This window comes from Tympanuchus pallidicinctus, unplaced genomic scaffold (assembly GCF_026119805.1).
Source record: "Tympanuchus pallidicinctus isolate F22 unplaced genomic scaffold, pur_lepc_1.0 scaffold22, whole genome shotgun sequence".
Classification (NCBI taxonomy): Eukaryota; Metazoa; Chordata; class Aves; order Galliformes; family Phasianidae; genus Tympanuchus; species Tympanuchus pallidicinctus.
The window spans coordinates 16,115,233-16,133,514 of record NW_026294739.1 but is presented as its reverse complement, the minus strand read 5'-3'; the positions used below and the strand labels follow the sequence as shown (position 1 = coordinate 16,133,514).

Here is an 18,282-nt window from a genome sequence, read left to right as displayed (position 1 = left end):
AGGAACTAATTGTTGTGAACAGTTACGGATGAGAACTTGCTGCTGATGCACTTGCAGAGCTGTGAGTGCCTGGGAGAGGACGGGCCGAGGCAGGGCTCGCTCACATCGCACATCACATCGCCTCAGGCCCTTTGCCGCTGCCACCGCGCAGCCACGGCCCTGCACAGCCGAGGGAGGGATCTTGTTTATAAATTTATATGACGACCTTTCCTTTGTGCCTGCTCTAAAGTTGATGTGGACAAATTGCAGAGGTATACAATTTAAGTAGATGCACTTTTAATCACCGATCATTAAAATGGTTATGTTAAATATACTCAATTACATGCATGACTTCACCCTAACAGTACTTTCTATTCTCCCAGCTGCTCACGTATTCCTTAACTATAGTCAGCAGAAGAAACTCGATTATGCTGAATCCATACATTTCTATGGATTTCATCAGCCTAATTAATGCTTCAGTGTGGTCCATGTGTGTGAATGGTCCTTTGCTATTACTTGGGTAAGGAGACAGTGCAGGAATGCAGAGGGGCTTTCTGTCAAAGATACCCATGGGGGTCACTCTAGGACTCTAATGGCAAAGGTAGCAAGTGTTAAATGACAGAAACATGCAGAGAAAGGGAAGGCAACGATGTAAAAAGGACATGGATACTGTAGGTATGCCCAACAGGTCAGCAATGATAATTAAAGTGCTTAAAGAAGAAAAGATAAGTGTAGGGCTTCCAAGACTCGCAGTGCCTGGTTGAAAGCAAACAAACCAGCTCACGGACACACCGTGATGGTGGGGAAAAAAAGTTGACAGCAGATTTTGTGCCTAAATCACCACCAGAGCAGTGTCTCCTGCCAGCACCAGGTTGGAGTGCCCTGGCTGTTCTCTCATTTTCTGGTTGTTGAAATGCAATGAGTCCTGGAGATGCCTGTGCATCTAGGAAGATCTGGGTGCTCTCGCCTGGCTGCACTGTGTGCATTCGTGGTCCTGGCAGTATTTGGGGATGTTCTGCAGCCTCTGAGGTTGATGTGCTCAGGCAGTGCAGGTGCACACAGAGATGGTAGAAGTACCTCTCCTCTCTCCCGCCTTTCCTCAGCTTTCTTCCAGAATGAAGAAGCAATTCAAATAAATGGGATGCATTGCAGCTTTAGCACAAGCAGCCAATGGCTGCTTGAATAACACATCTTCCCATTTCAGCATTTAGTTGCATCTGAAAAGCAAGAGTGCTGCCTGCTCTTCAAGCAACCTGTTAATGAATGTGAAATTCATCAGGGTGGATTTACGTTGTGTTCCCACCTGTTGTGCCAGGAAACCATCAGATCAGCCCTTTCTCTGTCTGCTGGGAGTCATGATGGAAATGAGAGACCTTTCTTTCGCCACTGCCGTACCAAGGAACCTGCACCTCTCCCCTGTTCCCTATTTGCACACTGTGGCTCAGTTGTCCTCACTGGTGTCCATGCCTCGCTGCAGCCTTCATCCTTCAGTGGAGAGAGAGAGCAGGAGAGATTTCAGATCCATAACCAAATTATAACCTAGGAACTTTATGCTTGTCATGCTAATTTAATGACTTTTATAGTAAGTGTAGACTTTCTGTCTTTTGAAATTAGCTCTTCAAAATGCTTTGTGTAATGACAGACACTAGACATAAGAGACAAATGCACAAGCAATAGTGGGATAATAATCTGGCAAACACTGTGCCATTTAATATTAGGATGGAAAAGGAAGTAAGCACATCACAGTGGAGATGTTTGTCACTAGGACTGTTGGTCCCCGTCTGTGCTTCGGACTGCCCCAAAATGAGCATGATGTGGCATTTCAGTGTGATGACCCTTTCTTTGCTTTCTTTCATACACATATTCGAGGGCTGTGAGCAGCCTGGTTTGATTGGGCCGTACCTGGGCCCAGCCCCTTCGCTCGGATCCCAGAGGGGCTGTATGTGTGGTGCTCGTATGTGTGGCCCTGAATGTACGGATCACCTCCATTCTTCAGAGCACTTCTGTGCTCCCACGTTGTGAGTGGTCCACAAAGCTGCCCTAGAGCTGGTCCTGATAACAAAGGGAGGGATAAACCCCAAGCTATGGGTGTACTGCAGTCTGGGTAACTCTCTCATTGCCTATAATTGTAAATAAGGGAAGTTCACACGACGATCGAGTGACGAGGGAACAAGAGGCCCTTTTTAATCAGGTGGTTATCTCTCCTTGGTGGAGATCAGAGCTCCATCGCTCCTGGCCTTCTCATTGTGTCCCCCCTGCTGGAAATGACAGCTCCTTCAGAAATAAGCAACTTGGTCCCTGGATGGGATTTCAGCTCCTTTGCACTACACATGTACCAATTGTGATCTTACAGCTACGGCGAAGCCTCTAAATTATATACGTGTATAAACTCGGCCTCATTAAATCCCTCCTTTTGGATAGCCTCAAGGTTGTAGAGTATATTACTGTAAGCCAGAGGAGACTTAAATTATATCCAAATGGGGATTGATATGTAGTGGTACTTAAGCACACTTCTTGTCTCAGCTACAGAGGTTTCATTTTTTTCCCTTTAGAGTGTTATAATATTACAAATGCAACAGTTTCTCTGTGTCAAATCAAAGGATCTGAAATCCCGTTTCTTGATTCAGCCTGCAGGTCCCTTTGTGGTGGGGACAAAAACACAAAGATACGATCAAACGCTGCTGTCTGACCAAAGAGAACTTATCGCTCATCTGAGAGAGCTTCCTAATTTGAAGCTAAAGCCCTCCCCGAGTGCATGTGAGCTGTGCACTGCCTGTGTTGTTTTCTCGCGTGTGTGTGCAGCTAAACAGGGCTGTGCAGCACGGGACGGGGATTGAGAGCAGGGAAACCTCCCAGCTCTGCATCCCCTGCCACAGGTTGGTCCTTCCCATCAAAAAAAAGGAAAGGTTTTAGTGGAAAATCTGTGCCCATGAGGCTCTTTCTGCCATCCCTGTTTACATTGGGAGCCTGGGGCGCGGTGGGGGCTGGGGGGGCTCTGCCGAGTGTCTGTCCCCCTGCAGGTCAGCTCCGTGGTCCCTCAGCCCGGCACTGCCCTCTCTGCCCGGTGGCGCTCATTTCCCCGCACAGCTCCAACTCGATCTCTCCGAAGTTGGGGTTGCTGGGAGGGACTTGCCCGAACGCCCCCCACCCCCCCCATCCCTTTCCAGCACTGGCAGGAGGGTCAGTGGTTTAACCAGGCGTCACCAGGACTTCGTTTTATCCCCGGCCCACTGGAGCGTGTGGCTTTTAGTGACTGATGGTCACAGTTGCTCTCACGGTGCGTGCTCCAGATGGGCACGTCCTGGAGGCCGGGGAGGGGGGTGGGGTGGGGATGGAAGCTTGGTGGGGGAGGACGACACGGGTGCTTTGGTGAGGCCACGATGACACTGGGATTTGTTCTGGGTCACCCCCCCCCCAACGACAAAGTTGAGAAATTTCTCCAGCAGTGCAGGAGCGAGAGTGTGGGGGAAGGGGGGGGGGATGAGGGAGGGGAAGGGGGGAAGTGCTGGCAGAGCTGGGGTCAGTGTACCCCCCCCACCTCGCCCTGCACGTCATCCCCGCACACAGCCAGCACGTTCCCAAACTTTGAAATGACAAATCACGTTATTGCTGTGGCGGGAGGCTGCTTTCGGATCTGTGACAGCTGAGTTTTTCCTATCGATTATGTGACACTGCCGTTCATTTACACAGCTCAAAAGCTTAAAGCCACGGGAGGAGCCCCCAGTTGAACCCGAAATCCTAACAGAAAGCGAATCAACTTTCTGGCCGCTGTTTCAACTGATAGATCAGAACTTAATTCGGAGAGACAGAAAGGGAGAGAAACGACAGCACAGATTTATCTTGCCCTGCGTCTTCTGCTGAAACTTTAGAAACTGCGGCGTTGCAAACCCGGGGCCGAGATGCTAATGAGCGGCAGCGCGTCGTGTCCCCGCTCCTGTCATTTATTGCCGAGAGCGGATCGCGGCGCTCGGGGACCCGCGCGGGTGCGCGCGCGGAGCATCGGCCGCTCCGAGCTCGGTCCCGGCGCCTTTCGGGGAACGGGGGACACTTTGATCTCCCCCGCTCCCCGCCCCTTCCTAGGGATCCCTCCGTGCTGGGTCTGCTAGGGGCCCTCCAAGCGGCAGCCCAGCTCCGGGTTCTGCTGCTCCCTCCCCACCCCACCCCCCGTCTTCGCCGAGGTTTCATTACTTGCTGTTAGTGCCTGGAAACAATAAAGGATGTCGGACTGGGCTTTTATTGATTATTTGTCACCCTGTATTTGTCAGTTTCAATAACTTTTCCTGAAGTTTTACTTACGGGCACTTGAGCTTTCGGATTAGGCCAGCTCTGCGGATTGCAGCGAGGGGTAATTATCCGCCGGGCTGCTTCCCCGCGGCCGGGGGGCGACGAGCAGCAGCACGCTGAGCGGGCAGGATGCGGCCGGAGCTCCCCAGAGCGCTGCGGGGCCGAGAGCCGCCCCCCGCCGCCCCCCCTCCCGCGGCCGCCGCTCGCTCCCCACTTTGAGGCTTCCGATCCAAGCCCGGAGCCGGGGCTTGGTACTGCGGGACGGGCTGGGATGGGAAAGGGCTGAGCCTTCCCTCTGTCCGTCTTCCTTCCCTAATAACTTTCCTACATCTCCCAAGTGATGCGCGCTGCTCCATGCGTGCTCCGGCTCCGCACATTTGTAAGCACACGGAAGGCGAGCTCGCATAATCGCTGCCGGGCTGGCAGGGTGCCTATCGTGTACAGTGCGGTGTTTGATGTGCTGTATCTCGTAGCACGGCGAGCTCTGAGACAAGTGAACACAGAGTGCCCAGTTACACAGGATTTAATTACAGCGAAATGCATTCTCCATGCTGATTAGGAGAAAAATCAATCGGGGACTTATTTCCCACAATGAACCAATAAAAAAAAGAAACCCGAAACAATTTATTAGAGCAATAATCTCAGCCCCAAATGGTCTAAATATTATTGTTTCTATTGCACTGAGGAAATTCAAACTGAAAATGTTATATAGGGAACATCAGGGAGTCCTTTCCCATAAATCCAGCAAGTTTCTAACTGATTTCCAGAGGCCTGGTGATGGCTTAGGGGAATAGGGGCTGGGTTCCCCCATTTCAGGTCAAGTGTTGGCTTGCTACATCACCTACAGCTCTGGATGCTCTGTGGTCTGCAGCTGTCTGTGCCAAACCTAGCGTGAGCTTCCCACCACGGCTTACAGATTTCCTGCTTTCCAGTGATTTATACATGGAATTCCTAGAAGAGAGGAGGCCACACAAAAGATCCCCAAGCCACAGGCTGAGATAAATGCCTTGCTATAATGCAGCTAGCAAACCACCCCAAGATGTGCCAAAACCTTCCAGCTGGGACCGAGCAGGGAAGTGTCCCTGTGGAGGGTGCTGAGCTTTGAGGCCAGGCTGGGACATGGGGGGACAACAGGGGCAGCTGTGCCATCGTTTCTCCTCTCCCACATGGAGTTGCTGTCTGGTCTCAGCCGGACCCAAAGCTCTCCGGGGGCTCCTGGAAAGACAGGGGGTGCACAGGGGGTGCAGGTGTGCCAGGAGCCGTGGGGTCCTGGGAGCTGGAAGGCTGTGACTCAGGAGGTCCTGGTTTTGCTTTCCAGCTTTCTGTAACTCCAGTCATCTCCGTCCCGAACCGGAGGGGACCTCATTTCCTGCTCAGCACTCTGCCAACCACAAGGTCTTTTAGTAAGGCTGCCAGGGGTGCCTGGCTGCGGGAAGGACAGTCAGTGTTTGTCACCAGGGAGTGAGCTGGCATCATAGCTCTAATCTGAGTCAACAACCTGGCGAGCCCTGAGCATGACTTCATAAATCATGCTATCTAATTGAAAAGCACATGCTTGTATATACAGGGCTGTTGAAAAAGAGTGCAAAAAATAAAATGTAACAGACACTTCTGTTCTTCCCTCTGGCCTATTAATCAGCCACCTGATTGTTCCAACTTAGATTATTTCATGCAGAAAAAAAAGGGGAAAACGTGAAACCACCTTGTTTAGCCACAATGAAAGCACAAATGAAAAAATTCATCTCTTAAGGAGAGGCTTAGCCTTTGTCTAGTAATAGGAAAACAATCTCTAAGTGTTTTTAATTTAAATTGTTTTCACGGTTAATTCAAAACTGCTGAATGATATTACCACAAGTCTATGTATCTATTTGGCATTGAAGCATATGATGTTTCAGAGCAATTTAACCAGTTCTGAGTGGAGGAAAAGTCCTTTGCAGTCTCCGTATTCACTTTTTTTTTTTTTTAAATGTTGGTTGGTGCACACATGCTGGCCTTCCTTGTTCTCTTCCTTGTAGTGGAAATGAAAAATGAATGTGTGACAAAACAGCAGATGTGCGCGGTTTGCTTCTCACACACAAACCTGCGTTATTTTCCACCCACAGGAGCTGAGGCACTGTGTTGTGCCAGGGCCACCTCTGCAGACCCCTCGGCCACCTCAGCCCTGAGCATTGGCTGAACACATCTGGATATTTCTATTCAGCTCTGCAAACAGACAGAGATACTCCAAGACTGCGTGTGAGACCAGATGACGTGAAACTTTCTACCATTAAACCCCTGTTCAGCTGTAGTCCAGAAGCGGGCAGCCCACAGCAGCCTGGGGATGCTGACAGAAGGTTGGCCATCGGAAGCCCTAAGCAGGTTTTTCCCCACTAACACTGCGTGCTGGTCTGCACTCCCTTTCAGAAAGTGCTCTTTAGGTATAGGAACAATCGAAAAATTTGCATAAAAGCTTCATCTGTTGTACAGGATTGCTAGGAAATTAAGCAGCAGCAGTTTTCACTTAGTGTTTTAGGAACAGAGGGTGCATTTTGTGTTCTTGTTTGCTCAGTGCACTTCTTGACCCCTCGGTGCATTTCTGTCGGCATCATGGGAACTTGCTTACCTGGGACATTTTGTAAGTGAGAAATGGGTCATGTTCAAAGTACCTGAAAAAAACAACAGTAAAGGTGTCTGACAACTTTTTCTTTTTTTCTTTTGCACTTGTTAAATAATATTTCATGGTGCATTAAGTGGGTTATGCAGCCTCTTCTGAAGAGACCACAGCAGCATATTGCTGCGTGTTCAGTGCTGTCGTCAGGCTGTTGGTTCTTAACTGGAGAAAAGCTGAAGGCAGCTGGAATCCCTTCCTGAGCCTTTCCTCAGTTTGTTCTGAATTCGATAAAAAATGGCAATAATTTGGGGACAGACATAGAAAGAAAAAATAAGAATGATTTCACAATAAGCCCCTTAGCGTGCCACTCGTGACCACAGGCAGATTTTAGAAGAGCTAAATCCATTCAACGTTTCTTTTCCAGAAGCCGAAATGTTTTCAGCCAAACCGATTTCTTGCCGGCAGCTTCGGATGCTGTAGCTGGAACCAGAGCAGCCCAAGGAGCGAAGCAAACAATTAAAACATTTACATGTTTGCTTCTTGATAGACATCTCTACGAGGTAGGTTTTAACGTTTTCTTTTTCCCTCTTAACTTTTTTTTTTTCCCTGTGGTAAGAAGGATAAGCTTGGAGTGCCCAGTCACCGTGGTAACTGCCAGAAAAATTCTCCTGAAGTTTGAAGGGGTCAGCGCGCGGGGTCAACAACTCTGGCCTCTCCCCGCGCTGGGGCTGCAGGCTCCGTCCCACGGCCGGGCCTTAGCACGGGCTCAGCCCTGGGAGGTGGGCCGCTCCCGCTCTGATATAAATTTTTTGAGTCAGTTCACGGCCTGGGCTCTCCAGGTGGCCTCCAAAATCGATCGTGACCTCGTGACCCTGTCTAACGGAGGCATAGCATCCAACCTAAGTAAGGATTTAGGCAGGAGCGACAGCTTTCCGCTGAGTGTTATTGGGGACAGTGCAAACAGTTTTGGAAGCGAGGAGGTAGGTATGAGGAGCTGAGGTCATTAAAGGCATATTAAAAAACAATTTTAAACATCCTCGTTAGTGGAAGGTTTGTATTAGCATTAACCATTCCTCAAATAAACCGTTCTGTCAAGGACCCTTTTTTTCTCCCTAACAATATCAAATCGAGCATGAACACAGGAGAAATGAGCACTTTATATATTTCAAACAAAACTCATATTTTGATTTTTAACTTATAAACCAAGGTGGCTGACGTGTGGTGAGACAGGCCCCTGGGAAGCACGCTTTTGCTTTAAGATCCTAAAACCCAGGAGATAGCTCATTAAAGCAGTATGTTTATTTTAGGGAGGAATATCTCTAATGTATGTGTTCTTTCTAGATTCAAGGAGCTCTTAATTGGTGTAAATTTATTTTTAAGCTGGGAAATCAAGTCACACTCAGAATGGAATGAAAGTAGGAGAGTTTCTCAGGCTTTGTTTGCTGATCTGTAATTCAAATGGACAAGCCACAGCTTTGGGTATACACGTTTTTGCAGAAGAAAATTTTCATCTTCCTAGAAGAGAATAGAGAAAATTACATTTTTCCTGTAAGATTTTAAGCAACAAACCATTGGGATGGGGATGAGGGTAGGCTGCTGCAGAGGCTTAATTTTTTAAAACAAATCTATAAACTTGTCCTCTGAGCAAGAGGATTTGCTGTCCTGGTTGATTATCAGCCCTGCAAGCCCCCAGCTCTGCACACCGTGCTCACAATCACAGTCACCAGGTGAGTAAGTGGAACTGCATGGAGGAGCAAAGTCCAGTCTCCAAGGAGGAAAATGCTCTCACACTATGAGTGACTTTAAAACTGCTCTGAAGGAAGAAAATTGCGTTAATGTTTGTTCCCAGTCTTGGAAAAATTATACAAACTTATCCCAGTGGGAATCCTGCCCAAAGACTTTTTGTGCTCCCTGTGCTAAACGGCATCGCCCGGCCAGGCAGTGCCATCCGCTGCAACAGCAAGAGCCTCTTGCTTGGACTGGGACAAAGCCTGGCTCTGCACAAAGCCCAGAACCGGGGCCGCCTGTTGGCTGAGGTTCTGCCTCTTAGGGCTGCCATAATCTGCCCGTGGGGGTTATCTGAAGAGCAGGAGATGAATTGGTACTAATAAGAGGGGCAGAACTGTGCCCTAAATAATGTGAGACCCAGACTTACATATGCACATCATCATGTATGCACTTACATACGCATGTCAGTGACAACACTCACTCTAATTCCATCCTCACTACTGCCCATAGTTTGTTGCTGTTGATTTTTGATAGAACTGTACTAAAACCAATTTATTTGCATTAGCAAGCATGTTAGTTCAGGGGAGTGCCCTCAATGACTAAGCTTGGCAAGGCAGAGCTCGCAGTCCTTGATGAGGATCAGCATCAGCGTATTTGCTTGGTTTTCAGAAAAAGCATTTAAAAATAGGAATTCTGAGCAGCTGCAAGGTGAATCCTCAGTGGTTTCAAAAGCAACTGCAGAATTTTTAGCAGCTTTACTTACTTATTTTTTTATTTTAAATATTCATATTTCCTTTGTAAAGTGAGCATACAGTTCAACCTGACAGGCAGGGTGGTTGATCCAACCATCTAAAGCAGAGAATCCAACCATTGCACTGGAACTTTGTAAAAATTACCCCAAACTTTCTCAAAAGACTTGGGAGGAGGAATCATTAGCAGAGGGAATAACAAGAGATCTCGAGACCTTTTACTTGTTGCAAATTCTTTTGAGCTGAACACTGTAGATCCTGTCCAATTTATAATCAACTGCAGGTGCACAAAAGCCACCTTGAAAGAGGCCTCTGGGTTTGCATCTTTTGTAACTCTTTGCCTTTTTTTTTAATTGTTCATCTCATACAGCTGGGATGTGGTGTGTGTTGGTGGTTGCTGCAGTGGGATTGCTCATCTTCTTTGGCCACTCCAGATCTGGGAAGTTCTCACTCCCAATCATTTGATTCCATTAAATACCTTCTGAAGTGCAGGCTGCTTTCATTTGAACAGAACGATATACATGAATGGGCTTAGCACAGCGTTAGGGACGAGCAGTCGGAATCAGCAAGGGCGCTGAGCTGGTGGTTCCCAGCCTCTATCATATGGATCACTGCTAATCCATGGGGCCTTGGTGAGTTTGCTGCAGGTGGTCTGTGGAACTGTATTAAATAATAACGCTCATGGTCTTCAATTAAAATTTTGATGAGAAGAGTGTGTGGCAGCCCGCACTCAAGTCTGACAGCTGAGAGTGATCTGCCGACCTGAAAGGTCTGAGGATGCCTGTTTTGCGGGACTGTGTCTCAGCCTGTGGTCCATCGGCAGCAGAAAATATTTTCAAATGAATTACGTGTGTGTAGCAAATGAGCATGCTTTCTCACTCAGGCAAGCAAGCAAGCAGAAGAAAAACAAAACAACAGCAATAAAAAGCACTTCAAAGCAAAATGAAGAAAATAAAAACTACAAATTAACACTGAAGCCTGAGCCTAGCTGGTGTTTGTTTTTGTATGAAAACCACATTTCCAGTGCTGCTGAGTGGGAAGCGCTACTCAGCCAAGAGCAGGGATGGAGAAGCTCTGCATTCACTGCAGGAAGCAGTGAGGGCAAGTGGGCAGCTGGGCTGACAGGTGTGCTGCCAGGAGATGCCGAATAAGTGCTGCACTTCCTTCTCTTTTTCTTCACCTCTCCTCTCTGCTTTAAGTGTGTGCATGGCTGGCACGCAGAGGGAAAGTCAAACTAATTCTGATGCTTTTCCCTTTTCTGGGCAGACTAAGTCAGAGAAAGCTCTTAGGGCAGTCTTTTTGGAAGGGTTACAATGTAGGTTGATACTCCAGGAGCTATAGGAAGTTCTTAATCCTTCACTGCCTACGGGATTGTCACTTATAGACCTGCTTTTGTCTCATCTCTTATAAGGATGTTTCCTTACATTAAGGCTTCCAAGAGCAAACAGACTTAGCCATTGTTTGCAGCAATCTCAGCTTGTGGCTTAATGCACATCTAATATTTTGCTTCTGCTTTCACTACTCTCCTACACAGCAGACTGTACCTACACACTGGTTTAGGGGACATCATTCTGAAAATATTCATTCGAGCGTTTCATTTCTTTTTCCTGATTTGTCTTCACATCTTTTGCATTAGCCTCATTTATTACAGGTAATGTGGTAAAGCATGAGGAACTTTATGTGTTTAGTTGCTCATTTCATGTTTAGTTCTCAGTTGAAGAATAGCCACATGAATACACTTCCTTCTTGTAACAAAAACTTGTAAGCGCTAAATTTCCACCAGGTCAAATGCTTTATTTATAATCTAAATTAAAGTATCTCTTACCGTATAATGGGAATGAAGCTGGCCATGAGCAAACAAAATGGAAGCGCAGATTATTTTGATTTTGTACAATTTTGCTTGAGGTTAGCTGAAATAAAGGCAGGTGATGTGGTGACAGGATGATGTTTTGCCTTCCTGCTCTGCCTTGTGTGTGTTACAGACCTTCTCTAGAGCTCAGCACTGTGTCTATAAAATAATAATAATTTCACAAAGTACTTTTTTATGCCTGAAAGTTTTGCTGTCTGCAATCACTGGTGGGCAGAGTACACAGGGACGTGTGATGCGCTCCTTCCTGATCCCGATTTGCGCTCTGCTTAGCAGTTCCTCTTGCTGTTTAGTTGCTCGTGTAGTTTCCAGTTATGTAACCCATCTCATTTTGTGGATATGTGAATTTAACAGCTGTCATTGTCAGCAGTGCTGGTGTGGTTTCTTTTTTTTTGTTTCTTTTTTTTTTTTTTTTTTTTTCTTTTTTGGCAAGCTGGCATTACTCATCAGTCTCATGGCAGTTTTGTTTGAAAAATGCTTGTGCTAGAAAAAGTGGATTTATCAGCTCAGCACTGTATGGTGCTAGCATGCAGCACAACAAAAGACAAGTGCTCATTTCAGTAACGCTTGCAGCATTTCATGGGGCCCCCAAATAGGCTGAACAAGGCTTCTCTGGCAGCTAAACTGAAGTACAGTGGGAAACTGTTAAAGTGGCAGTGTCACTGCCTGGAAAACGGCCTCTGTTTTCTCCCATCAGTTATCTCTGCTTTCTGTGTTGTTTGTTTGTTTGTTTAAAAACTATTTACTGCAGTAGGAATTTCATTGAATATTGGAGAAAGGAACTCCAATAAGTGTTTTTGGTTTTTTTTTTCTGTTTCTTGGAGCACAGACCAAGCTGTCAGTCTGTCCTTCTCAAAGTGGCTCTGTCGTGCAAGGAAAAACAAGACACTTGTCTTTTACAAGTAATACTATAAAGTCAGTCCTGTTGCAGCCCTTCAAGGAGATCTCAATCCCTGTTCAAAGCACTTTTTTTTCAGAATGTTTGCCACACTTCCAGTTTCTTTCAGAGCTGCTCTTCCAGAATGCAAATACAACTTGCGTAGTGTTCTATATTTAATTGAATGTATCAGGTGGTTAAAATAATGTTTTAAAAACAGTATTACATACTGCAAATATGTCAAACCCTTTGTTCACAGACATTTAAAACAAATGCATTTTTCAGTATTTATTTATTGTGTCTGATTGCATTCCATACAGATAGGGAAGATAAACGAGTGAGTTCCATTTTGACTTATAACTTGTCTTGTACTTTTTCAGGCGAGATTCTATGAAGCCTGAGTGACTTCAGAAGGAGAAACTTATTAGAAGAAATCTTTGCCATTATATGTATAGTAAGTCGTGTGTGTGTGTGCTCCCATGTGTGCTTGTGCTCCATACAGTGCTGGGCTGCATGAGAGGAATGGGCGCATGCAGTTTGATTTCGTTTTGCTCACCATGAAAAGGGACAGCTGCAGCACGCTGACTGCTTTCTGAGATATCAGCTGCCAGATAGCCTGTAACACCTCAGCCAGAGGCACAGGAACCTCTCCATAAGTGCAAGCCGACCTGAGTCCATACCTGCACATACAAGGTGCAGATTCTTTGGATTCCACACCTGTAGTGTGGTGTCCACAAAACAGCAGCAGCAGCAAAGCAGTTACCACTGTGTGGTAGCCAGCAAAGTTGGCTGTGATTTACTCATCCGAGCTCATGCCTGTCTGAGGACAGCTGGAGCTGGTGATATGTTTGCCTTGCAGTACCCAGAAAACTGGATACCTTTTGGAATGGTTCTGAATGGTTACACACAAATTGGAGACATTGGTCTCCTGGTAGACCAGGCAGAAATAACACAGCAATATGCCTCAGGGAAGCAAGGAAGTTGTTTAGGACTTCCTCTTCCCTCAGCAAGAACAAACCTGAAAGCCATAGAGGGGGAGGCTGGGGAACCAAGCTTGGCTGAAGATCTCTCATCACTGACACTGCCATGCTCCCATCTCAGCCTGCTGGAGAGTGGTGTGTCCTTCGTGACTCACTGTACCCTCATGATCGCATCTCATCTTCTGGTGCCTGGCTGAGCACAGAGAGCCAGTTATGCTCAGTGTAAGATGTCATCACAACAAGCAATTGGAAAGGCCAAGGAAAGCTGAAATCCGTGGCTGTGAAGATGGGGGTGGCTGTTTCACTATGAGATGCAGAAGAACTATTTCTCCTACACCTACCGCAGCCAGACTGCAGTTGTTGAGTTGAGTGACAAGGAAATGGGAGCCTGGGATGTCTCAGCACAAGCTTCCCTAAGCCTTGACTTGATGGGTGAGCACCTGAACACAGCCAGAGCCTGTTACATTAAAGGCTTTATAAAAGCAACAGTGCCAAGCTAACATCCACCTCCCACGTTACCGGCAGCCCCAGCAGGTGTAACGCGATCCAGCAGTCGCAGCTAGCAGATAAACAAACGGCCTTTCTGCACAGGTTGTGCCAGAGAGCCTCTCCCAGCGGGGGATTGGGTTGGATGTTGTGCTAGGTCAGTGAGCTGCTATGGAAAGAGCTGTGACAATGGACAATCTCATGGGGCTGTTGTCCTTTTTCCACACAGGATTTCCCTCAACACCTAACGCAAGACAGCAGAAAAACTGTTGGGGGAAGTTTCTCTACCAGGCCTCTGAAGTTCAGTGGGATTGGGCTCTCCGTGAGAGCCTACTGCTGGATTTCCCTAGGCCAGAGGAAAAAACTTCAGAGCTGCCAGGCCAGCCAGCAGCACTGAGTGCTGCCCACCAGAGCTGCTTGCCTGCTCTGCCATTGGGGCCCATGTCCAGTAAGCGATATTAACTGAAGGGCATCCTACTTGGCTACAACATATCTTCCTTCTTCACTGTCAGCAGCTAAGCTGCCAGCTGTGGTGAATTTCCCTTATTCCACAGCTGAGGTAATAATGAAGCAGGGCCTGCACCTTGTGTACTACATTGGGCCTGGTGGTGTGTGGGCACACGGCTCCACACCACACCAAAATGGCGTCCATCTGGTACTGCCCCACAGCATGTGGGCACACCATTCCGTACCAAAATGGCTTCCATCCTGCACTGCTCTGCAGTGTAAGGACACTCCACAACAAAATGGCGGCTCTCCAGAACTTCCCTGCAGTGTGTGGGCACTCCACGCCAAAATGGCGGCTATCCAGCACTGCCCTGCAGCATGTGGCACTCCACACCACACTAAAATGGTTATCTGTCCTCTGCTGCCCTGCAACGTGTGGGCATACCGCAGCAAAACTGTGTGTGTGTGGCAGTGTTTCTGCAGTATATGGGCACACCACACCTAAATGGTGGCTGTCCAGCATTGCCCCACAGCATCTGGCACACCACACCAAAATGGCGGCCATCCAGTACTGCTCCCCTGTCCCTGCACCTCAGCTGGGTCTCATCCTACCCTTAAAGCCTCCCCCCTCCCTGTTCTTGCTCCAGTTCCTCATGAGTTATGATAACATATAAGCAGCTTAGGGAATTCTTATCGGAATGAGTTGAACACAATGCGACGTTTAACTCTTAATGACAGCCACCTCTGACTGAGTGACACATTATAAATTATGTTTGAACTGGGTGTTTTTTTTCAGAGGCAGATATCCCCCTGCCACCCAGCCAGCCCTGCGAAGTTGCACTTGTGGCCTTAATCCCACTTGGATGTGTGCCCCGCTGCCTCCACTCTCCGTCACTCGGGTGCTTTAGTGTTCTTGAACAAGTGAACAATCTTTGTTTCTGTACCTTATTAGGCCAGAGACCATAGCAGCGAGCGATGGCATCAGCAGGCCCCGCAGGCAGGATTCTCTGCAGACGCAGCCAACCTCCAACAAACCCCTTTTTATCCTCCTGTTTCTAGGAAGAATTATGATGGTGGTGCCCTGCTGTTGATCAGTCAAATCTGTGGTGGGCCTAGAGATAAGTCCTGTAAGTGTGGTGTACTGTAAAACAGCGGCTCCCATTCATTAGTGGCTTGTGTGTAATAAACCACCCAATGGAGGGGGATGGGGAAGAGAGGGAAAGAGCAGCTGCAGTGTGCAGGAACAAACAACACAACTCATTCTTGGGAGCCAAAACTTTCTAATTTGCTGCTGGGCTGCTGGGAGCACTCAAATTCTTTCTGATAATGTGCTCGTGCCCTCGGTGTCTCTCTCTATGTTTCTGCTCTCCAGAATCTGGAATAGTTTCACTCCAAACAACAAGTGTGGACGCTGCTGAACAGGGAGGAGGAGGGGAACACAGCCACCCAGTGTTTGCAGACTCCAGCACAGCAAAGTGGTGGACTCGAGGCAAGTTCTGCCATGGAATGGCTGCTGCACGTATCTGCTTGTGCAGTGGGTAAACAAGGCATCACATGGGCTGCAGGCTGAGCACGAGGCGCGTGGCTGACCTATACGTGTATGAAGCATGCCGGAGGGACAGCGTATTCCAAACGTTGTTAGAGCCTGGTGGGATATTCGGGAACTTCCCTCAAAAAGCTCAAACAAAACAAACGTCAAATTGATTGTAACTGAAAAATCATTTGGCTTAATTTCTCCTGTTTTTCCACAATTTCCAGTGAGTATTTACATAAGCGTATTTCTACGTTGCCTTGCATTGGAAATGGCTTGTAAGTATGTTCATCAAGATGTCAGTCAATTATAACTTGTTGCACCTGTTTGGACCTCAGTAGTTACTAATTGTAACTGTGGATTTTCAGCTGTGACTGTGCTGGTGCTCAGCCCCAGACCTGACTGCCCATAGGACAATATTTCAAACTAGAAATTAAAATCACTGTGTGTGTTTCACAACTGCTCTCATAGACCAAACCTTTGTGCTAGAGCTTGTACTGTCACAAGAAAGGGAAATTGATTTTGGATTGATGCTGCTCAGAAGGACCATTATACCCTTGCAGGATCACACTGACTGCTTTTTCAGTGATGTGCCAGGCTGTGATGGTGCTTGGACTGTCTCCTAACATTTCTATAGACAAGGGCTACTTAAACAGCAACTTCAGGCTTGGGCCAAACTGCAAGTACTCTTTATGTAGACAGGCGAAGTGTCAGACACAAAGTTTTTCACTTTAGTGCAGGAGATCCACTCGCTTTCTCTTCCCTGACCTGGAGACCTGTGCCAGGCATTGCCTGAGTCTTAACCCTTCAATAGGAGGTGTCTCTCTGACACCTTGGCCATAGTACCTAATGGGTGCAGGTAATGGGTGGCCAGTCAGACCTGGCCAAATCCTGTGCTAGATCTGAGCACAAACCAGTTCTACCAAAGGTTTAGGCAGTGAAGGAGCTGAAACTGGTTGCTCACCTGCCAAGCTGTACAAGGCCAGGATGAGGCCCAGCCCTACAAGCTCTGCTTGTAGCATTTTGGTATTTCTGATAAAGTCATTTGGCATTTTGATTTCCCCATGGGACAAACAGTGGGACAATCTAAAAATAATAAATAGGCTTCCTGCACAAATACCTTGAATCAGTGGAAGCTGATGTTCTGTGAGTTTGCTGTGAATCTGTTACTGCTTTTATATTTTCATAAGGATGTAGTCTAACCATTGTTGGACAGAGGTAAACATGAGTAACCCAGTTTTGTTCTTACACTTGGGACACTGCAAATAGCTCAGAAGTCCTGAAGTTTTTGTGTCTAACCAGATGAAACTGGGGGAAATGAAATATTTCATACTAAACTGAGGCAAAATGTGCTTTACTGGTCTATAAGGCAGTCTAATAATTTTGGGTTCAAAGATGTCTAATGTTGAATTATTAAATGACTCAATCTAGTTTTCTTTAAGAAAGGGTGAATTAGTGATACTAATCTATCAGCTGGATCCAAACCATTACAAAAACTGTCCTAGAAAATAGAATGAGAAGTAGACCAAAAACTCAGAACTCAGTCTTGCAAATAAAATAACATTTTGTGACTGGTTGTTCACTAATGCATGTGAAAGAAGGGCTACATGTTACATGTCTTTTGTTGTTGACAGTGTGCCCAATGCTGTATGATAAATGTTTGAATAGTATCACCTTCTGTTCTGCCTCCTTCACCTACAGGAGCAGCTGTGGTGGTGAAGGGGCAGCGTGAGGCACTGCCAGCCCTGACTTCCTGCAGGTGTCCATCCGGCACCTGAACCTCGGGCAGCACCGCGTCTGTGTCCTGTGCCTGGAACCATGCAAGAACAAAGTTTGTTCTAAACGTGAATTTAATGTGCTTTCAGGTTTGACAGCCTCTTTTAAAAGGAAACGTTTAAGTTGAGCGAAAGGCACATTTGTCTCTCCAAATAAATGGAATTATGGTTCAAAGATCTGACTTAATCCCGAGGCTCTTGCACTGTGCAGTAAGTAGGAAAGAAAGGGGATTGCTCCGAGGAGCAGGGGTTAGCAGGATCAGGGGCTGTTTTATATCATCTCATTTTCCTTCTGGTGTTTAATATACTTTCTTCTCAACTTGCACTGGCTGCTTGTAAAAAGACCCAGCAGTATCATACATTAACTAATGGCAAATAAACTATTAATTGAAACTAATGAAGGATGGTACAAGGAGTTCCCATCCAGCTTTCCTGCTAGGCAAATTTGATTATTGTTAAGCAAACAAAAATGCCATTCTTCCAGATGTATTCTCTCATATGGTTTCATCCTTTTTCAGTTCATTTCAGGACTTTTCTCAAGTGCATTTTACTTGTTATAACTATTTGCTCTTTTTCTACTTAAAAAAAAGAAAGTATATACAACTGTGTTTTAAAATCTACATTGACATTTCAGTGATTTGAAGGAAGATGTTTACACAGTAACAGTGCCATCTATATTCATTGTATCTCTGCAAACAAAAGTTCTGATAAAATTAAAATATGTATGTGATGGGTTTTGTGTGTTTTAATGACATCTGTATGTTTCTAGTTACGATTTCGGTGCCTGCCCCCACATTACCTGGCTGGTTAAGGAAAGTGAGATCAATATTCTTACTTCTCCAACGTGTCATTTTGTTCATTAACCCCAGTGCTGCTGGCTGCTCTCTCTGAAATCAGTGATTTGTCTTTGAGCTATTTCTTTTTCTGTCAAAGCCCTGAAGTGCCTGTATTCCAGCTGTGGCTGCATTTGCGGGACATGCTAACATGGA

The 18,282-nt window shown here is 46.7% G+C and overlaps 1 long non-coding RNA gene across 8 annotated transcripts in view; it reads left to right on the top strand.

Moving 5' to 3' along the window:
- Positions 1-18,027, top strand: part of LOC128082703 (uncharacterized) — a 248,835-nt gene extending 230,808 nt beyond the window's left edge. For 6 of the 8 annotated variants that reach the window (XR_008207802.1, XR_008207804.1, XR_008207807.1 and 3 more), the window contains 4 exons: positions 6,366-6,596; positions 7,278-7,413; positions 12,455-12,528; positions 15,047-18,027. This is a non-coding gene — a long non-coding RNA (uncharacterized LOC128082703). The remainder of the gene's footprint in view (positions 1-6,365; positions 6,597-7,277; positions 7,414-12,454; positions 12,529-15,046) is intronic. The other 2 variants (XR_008207803.1, XR_008207801.1) reach the window with 2 other exon arrangements.
- Positions 18,028-18,282: the final 255 nt, after the last annotated feature.